This window comes from Arachis ipaensis, chromosome B08 (assembly GCF_000816755.2).
Source record: "Arachis ipaensis cultivar K30076 chromosome B08, Araip1.1, whole genome shotgun sequence".
NCBI lineage: Eukaryota > Viridiplantae > Streptophyta > Magnoliopsida > Fabales > Fabaceae > Arachis > Arachis ipaensis.
This window is the reverse complement of record NC_029792.2, coordinates 93078451-93086464: the sequence shown is the minus strand read 5'-3', so window position 1 is coordinate 93086464 and position 8014 is coordinate 93078451. Positions and strand designations below refer to the sequence as shown.

Genomic DNA, 8014 nt, shown 5'->3' with positions numbered 1-8014 from the left:
TAAATAAATTATAAATAAATACTCTAAAATATAATTATAAATAAAAACACTCTAAAGAATCATTGTCCAAGGTTTCTAATTTGATGACAAACAACTGAATGTTGTTAGAAAGCTTCTCTAGGATGAATTGTAACCAAAATTCAGAATAAACAAGAAATAAAAATACATGAATTAAGAGAAAGGCTTCAATTTTAGTAAAAACTGAAGCTTCAATAAACAAACAATGTCATAACAGCTATGCAAATAAAAAGAGCAACTAATTTTGGAAAAGAAAAAGAACATGAATATATGATTAAATGAAATGAAGTGAGGAAATAATTGAACTGAAACATGTCTAGTAAACTCCTGGGTACCAAGAAAGATCAGTAGTTACATTCAAAGAATTAAAAGAAGGAAGAACACATGAAGAATTCAAAATAAGATTACATAGAAATATGCTTGGTTTAGTAACTTGTTCTTGCCATTCAGGTCTCAACTACCTCAATATTGAATCCTACCTCAACTTTCTTTAGATAATGTACAAGTCATGCTTTTAAAAATCTTTTAATTTAATAATACATACTTGATACTTCTTCCACCTTGTGGCTCATTTTCTACCAACTTGGGCATCATAACATATGCTTGCTCTTAATTGCTCTCAACATTGACACCAAGGAACCAAAAATATCAAAGCATTCTATTGCTAACCAATATTCATCCTAGCCATAAATATTACTACAACACTACCTATAACACAACAAATGCACCAAAGGTCAACAATTCAACAACAACGCTGAAGCGTACGAGTAGAGACATATACTGAGGTATAAACCAAGATCATATCTGATCATGGAGGAGTGACAATAGTTTATCAGTGTCACTTTCTGATAAGCCATTCTTAGGAGTAATCTGCAGCTTGGGACACTTGAAGGGATACCCAAGTAAGCATCTATAAAGAGAAAGACACAGAAGGGCCAATTTAATATCAATTTTCAATAAAAAATTAAAAAATAAACAAAAATAATAACAAAAGCTATCTTAAATCCTGTTGAATGTCAAACCATTAACATCTACATATGAATTGACAACAAAGGTGCAAAAGACGATAATGCAGTAATCAAATAATCAATTATCACAAGATCTTCAATAATCAACGAAATCACAACACACAAAACAGGAACATAACAGAACCAGGGCTCATCAGTAATCAAATAATCATTCAAAAAAATTAATACAAAATATTCAAATAATCAGTAATCAAATAATCATTAAACAGGGCATAAAAAATGCAGAAGAATTGAGCAGTGAACTGACCTTTGAAGTATGGGGCTCTGGGGTTTTATGAACAGACGGTGGCAGTGGATCGATGGACAAATGAACGGCAGCTGAGGCTAGGGTTTTTAAATTTTTCTTTGGTTGAGAGGCCTTGACGTTGAGTTGAGTTGAGTTCTGGAAAATGAAGAAGGAGAGAAGGGGCAAGGGGCTCTCAACGCTACCGAAGCTTTGTTTTTTTTGTAATAAACAAACGGCGACGAGACGACGGCGCGTAGGATGAAGACGATGGAGGATGGACGCCAAGCGAGGAAGAAGAGAGAAGCCTCGGACAACCACGGACGACGGTAATGGCTCACTTACTCTATTCGGAGACTGTGGAGAGTAGCTAGGGTTTTCTTTCTTTGATCTGAGGAGAATGAAGGAAGGAAAGTTAGGAACGAAAGGGGGAGGGGCACAGCACAGAGTAACGCGTTCTTCATTTTCCCCTTATTCAAAAAACCAGCTGGGTCACGGTTCGGTTCGACCGACCAGTTCCCGGCCGATTCGACTGTTCAATTGTAGTTTTTGAAATTGGTAGTTTTAACATTTGTCCGAACCGGTTTTCAGAACATTGGGCACTGCAACTTTTCTGCCGGACTGTGTCATGTGACTCAAGTCCTTTTCTGCCACGGTAATTATAACATTACTATTCCCACCTTTTAGATTTAAGTATACTTCCTAGCTCCTTCATTTGCACTGACTTCATTCTGCTAGCCTTATTTTCTCTAACTTCTTGTAGATTATCTATCATCTCTACGTACAGTGGAACAATGCAAGCTGCACATAGGTTGAAGATTATATTTGGATTAGCTGGTTTGAAAGCTACTGAGCTTCAAGGAAATCTTACTCAAGCCCAGCGCCTTGAAGTATGTTTCTTAAATTAATAAATTAGCAGTAAGGTTTGCTTAATATTTATATTTGTGTTATGCTAGGATTTTTTTGCTCATGCTTGGTAGGCTTTTGAACAATTCAGGAAGCAAGAAGTTGACTTTTTTATTGCAACTAATGTGGCTGCTCGTGTAATAACTACTGTACTGTATTTTTGCATCTCAAATTCTTAATTTTTCTTTTTTTGGGGTCCAGGGAAGAAAGAGCCCTAAGAAAAGCTGAAATGGGGCCCAAAAAGGTATAGATCAGCGATTCATTTTTTTATTTTCTTGGAGTTCTGGGATGCCTTGGATTACAATTCTGTGTGTTCACTTCACATTATTGTTTAAGAAATAGTACTTCCTAATAGTGGTATTATATTACGTGGCTTTGAACCTTTCATTCACTCTCTGTATTTTCTCATTCCTAAGATTTTCCATTTAAATATAATCATGCTCTTATAAAATGGGCAGGCTAAAAACATGATTACTCATAAGGAAGAGATCTTTTCCCATCCCCAAAGAACCTGGTTTGTAACAGAGACAGAAAAGAAGGTTGCTGCAAAAGCAGTGAAGGTAAAATTTATTGTTTCATTGTTGTGATATTCGTCAAATTTGATATATATTATTGTCTCACATAATAAGAACGTGGTTTTTATTATTGTACCTATTAGGATATATATTCGAACTTGTTTCCATGCATTATTCAGTAATTGCATGATGGATTTTTAACCAATGCAAAAAAATTTGCCGAGAAAGCGTAGAAAATTAGAAGCGGCTAGAGAGATGTTGGAAGATGAAGGAGATGATGACAAACCTGAAGTATGCACTTCCTGTTTGCATTTAAGGTTGTAATTTTTGTCATGCATCAGGAGAGATGTATGTCATATTGATGTGTGAGCATCTTTCCTATCTTTTCCTAGTGAATTTGCATTCAATTTGTTGAGTTTAATTAAGAATTAATTATCTTTTAGCCACTATGGATGCTAATTTGATTCGTGTGCAATTCTATTTATTTTAGGTAGCATTCAGCTGGATTTGATGGAGTTTCCGCAGAAAAAGAGAAGAATGTGAATGATGCTGTCAACCCTGACTTCTCTGCATTCAAACCTGAATAAATCAAGCTACAGAGGTCCAATGGATGTGATTCTAGTGGCGTTGGAAAGCTAACTTTTGAAGCTTTCCAATGATATATAATAGTTTATACCTCTTCTCAATAAAGTCAGCAACGGTGGCACCTAACCTGAGAATTCTCAAGTTAGGCGCCAAGATAACCTATACTCCATTGACCAAGGCTGCGCCTAACTTGAAATTTCTCAAGTTAGGTGCAATGCATAACAACAACCCGCAACAATCTTGACTCCTCAAGTAAGGTGCAACAAATCTCCAAGTAAGGCACAGCTCACTCTCAAGTTGGGCGTGGGTTATTAAGGATTCAAGTGGTCCCCAGCTCTCCTCAAACCCAGCATGCAATCTCCTATTTATTTTGATTAAGCTTCAATTTTATTTTAAAAATAGGAAAAGATATTATTTAGTTTTACAAAATATAATTTACATTAATTAGGATTAGATATAAAAGGAAAAAAGAATCAGCTCTTCGGGCTCTTCTCTTCTCTCTTCTACCTCATTCCGCAATTTACAATTTTTCAGAATCTTAGTTTTCTCTCTGAACCATGAGCAACTAAACCTCTACTGTTAAGGTTAGGAGCTCTGTCTATTGTATGGATTGATAATATTACTTTTCTATTTTAATTCATGTACTGATTTATAATTCAAGAATTATTTTCGTTCTTTAGTTTATAAATCTGGGTGGAACAGAAGTATGACCTTGGTTCTAATTGAGTTCTTGTATAACTTCGAAAAGCTCTTTACTTGAGCAACATCTTGAAAATAATTTCTCCTAAATTTCTAATTATCTAGACTTAACGGGATATGTGACATATAATCCTCTTATATTTGGGTAATTAGGGTTTTTGTGGCAGATAAACTAGAATTGAACTTCACCCTCTAATTGGAATTAAGTGACCAAGGAATTGGCGGTTGATGAAGGTTAGAGGAGATTAAAAAGGTCTAAGAAATTAGGGTTTAGTCACATATAGTTCGCTATGAATTGAATATTGCATGATTAAAATTGTTAGTAAGAAAAGTCAATCCAGAAGATAGATATCTCTGAAACCTTAACTGTTTTCTCATATATATTTCACAATCCATTTTCTGCTTGATTTCTAATATTCTGAATTTATTGTTTAGGCTTTTGAACTCTCAAAACACCATTTTTTGTTTGTCTGACTAAGTAAATTAATCAACCATTGTTGCTTAGTCCATCAATCCTCGTGGGATCGACCCTAACTAACCTGAGGTATTACTTGGTACGACCCGGTGCACTTGCTGGTTAGTTTGTGGGTTATAAATTCCGCACCACATATCACGAGCATTGGCTAAATTTGTATCAATAAACAAGTTGGTACCAATTTTTGCTGTGAAAATTCTTAGCTACCATCCAGGTGTGTATATAAGTAAATCTTGTTCCCATTATGGCTTGACAGATTTGTTCTCCGTACATATGACCAAGATGATGTTAGAGCTGGATCCTGGTTAATTTAAAATTGGAAACTTTGCTTCATTCTCTCTGCTGTATTATTGTATTTCATCTGTGTTAGGCTCTATTTGTTTACTTTTAATCATTAACTATGTGCTAATCATTGATATAACATAGAATTATAGTATTTGTGTTGTTTAAATTTGTATTATGCTTTATTACTTTTCAAGAGAACTTTGTGTATAAATATTTAATTGAATTTAATAAAATATTTTATTTTGTAATAATTAATTTTAGTATATTTATATTATGTACAATAATAATAAATGTTGGTAAAAATAATTTGAAATTTTAGAAAAATGATAGGTTGTTATTTTTAAAAGAGTGAGTATAATTAAAAAAATCTTAAGATTTTAGCAACAATAGTAATGGCAACTAAAAGGAAATAATATTACAATTTTAGAATTATTTTTAGTGGCATATAAATTGCCGGTAAAATAACTTTTGGCGGCAATAGTAATGGCCAAATAAAGTGAATAATATTGCAATCTTAGAAATACTTTTGGTGGCCATATAAATTGCCAAAAAAATGGCCACTAAAAATTATACACTTTTTGCAGCCATTAAAAAGGTCTTTACCGGCAAATGTTGTAATTGCCACTAAAACCTTTTAGCGATAAGCATAAGAAGCTAATATCTAATTGCCAGTAAATGTATTAGCGGCTATTTTTATTGCACTAAAAGCAAAATAAATGGCCGCTAAAAGTGATGTTTTTTGTAGTGATACTCCCCAATCCAATTCCTCCAAACCTCCCAACCACCATCGAAACCAAATGCCACAAACACAATTATTACAAACAAGGAAAATCATAAATAAGATTCAAATATAGCAAATAACCAAGTAGCAAGTAGTTATGCAATCACTTAGGCAATCCAAAACAAAACACACCAACAAACATATAGATGCATATGATGCATGCCTGTCCTAGTGGCTGATGAGTCTCATCTGTTGGTTATAAAGCCAACACGACAAGTCCTGGTAGCTAACCAATGGACTATCCCTCTGTCGCGCATCCCCAACTCGAGTTATCCACAATCATATATATATATAGACAACACCCACACTGGTGTTTATCCACGGGGGCGAGCTCATCTGGAACTTTCACAGTGTCCGGCCACACTTACGACATAGGGTCAGCAGAGTATCGAGTCTCAACCCGGAGCACATGGTGGCTAGCCACTGCTTTCACCCAGGGAAACTTGTATTTCAGATAGGTGGAACTGCAACAATCACAATATCAATCAATCAGCATATATGCATTCATACTCAGCCAAAAATCAGTTTTTATCTCAGCCATCTGGCTAAAAATCATAATTTATAACCAGCCATAAATTATTATCACATACAGGCATTCGGCTCACATCACATACATCACTTCCACCATCATCCTCAATAAACCATATATTCATTATTCGTCATAATTTCTCATAGTTTTTCCCTTTTCTTCATCCACAAGTTACTCTTTTCCTTAGCTTCTTCTTAATTACTAGGCATTTTATAATGATTTAGGACTTAAAGGATGAAAATAGGGGCTTAGAAGTTTGAAATTTGGTTTTAAAAACACAAAAGTCATATTTACTGAAAACAGGGTCACGCGTACGCGTAAGCACCAAAGAAATCCCAAGTCCCGCGTACGCGTGGGCCACGCATACGCGTGAGCGTGCATGTTGGCCCATTACGCGTACGCATTGCTCAATTTTGTGTATGCATGCGGACCAGGCAGAATCGACTGGTCGCGTACGAGAGTTTCGCGTACGCAAAATCCCCATGTTACGCGTACGCATGGGCATGCGATTTTGCCCGCGTATGGGATGCATGCGTATGCATGTAATACATCAACACAAAAAGCTGCTAAGTCCCAATTTTTCAGTTTATGCACCAAACTTTGTTTAAGCTTAACTTCCTTATTCTAAAACATGTTTCCTCCGTTCTTCAAATGACATAAACATCTTGGACCCAATTTTATTTCTAAATAAATTTGACACAAATCGGGACAAAGTTGGGCCAAAATTATAATTTTCAACAAAACCAACAATCCTCAATTTTCAAACATACACTTCCAAATCCTTTTAAAACTAACCAAAATCTTACCAATTCAGCCTTAACCACCTTCCAACTCCCTCCTTCAATCCATAACACATCAACTCTCCATTTTTACCAATATCAACTCAATAATCCGAGTCCAACAATACACAACTTAATCAACCATTATACATACAAATCAATATCACATACCAATTACATACTCCATCAACAAGAACATCATCCACAATCCCTAATCTTTCCAAATTCAATAATACACAACAAGGATTATCAATTACCCATATCAATTACCACATCCACTTAGCCCCCAACATGATATCAAGGTAATCACATCACACAATCAAGCTATAACTTCCAACATCACTAACCACATACATAATAATACAATCTATACCAACCTGTCAACTACATCAATAATTCAATTCCTATCTTAGGGTATCTAGCTTAAGTTTTCACATTACATTACATTTTAAATACAAGAAACCAAAACCATACCTTGGCCGATTCTCCACTCAACCCGGAACACTTCTAATTTCACTTCTCCTCAACTTTCAAGGCCTCAACACCTCACCAATAGATTTTCCAGCATATAGCTCCACTTCAAAGCTTTCCAAAACCTCAATCAAGCTCCAATAGACACATACACACTACCTAATCCACAATATTACATTCAAACATAATAACTCAATAACCAAACACAAGATTTTAAGTATTTCACTTAGGGTTGAGAATCTTACCAAGTCAAAGATCAAAGAGGCAAGACTAAGCTTTTCCTTCAAGCTAATTGGATCCTATAACATCAAAACTCAAAAATCTCAACACTTTTACCCACTAAATTTTGAACTCAAGGGCTGAGGAAACTGAAATAAAATCGTGGCTTACCTCTCAAATGAAGTTGTGGGCTAGAGCTCGACGCCGCGGTCGCGTGGCCTCAAACGGTGCAGTGATCGGAGCTCCGGATCAAAAGTTATCAAGGATTGAAGATTAGGAGCAAGGGTTTGTGAAATTGGAGCTCTCTTCTTCCCCCTTGCCCAATACGGACCTGGTTGGCGGTTTAGCCCGTCTGGTCCAATCTTAGGCCAAATTCTTTAAAATTGGTGTTAAAATTCTCATTTTAATTTTCTCTATCATATTAAACCATAAAATTCACATTTCTAATTTTATAGAATAAATTTTTAATTTATGGATTAATTAGTGGTTAATTAACTGGGT

The 8014-nt window shown here is 35.2% G+C and overlaps 1 long non-coding RNA gene across 1 annotated transcript; it reads right to left on the bottom strand.

Annotated features, from left to right (window-relative positions):
• Positions 265-1938, bottom strand: LOC107612315. Its single transcript, XR_001613692.2, has 2 exons — positions 1294-1938; positions 265-928 (listed from the first exon to the last, which is right to left on the bottom strand). It is a non-coding gene; the product is annotated as an uncharacterized LOC107612315 (long non-coding RNA).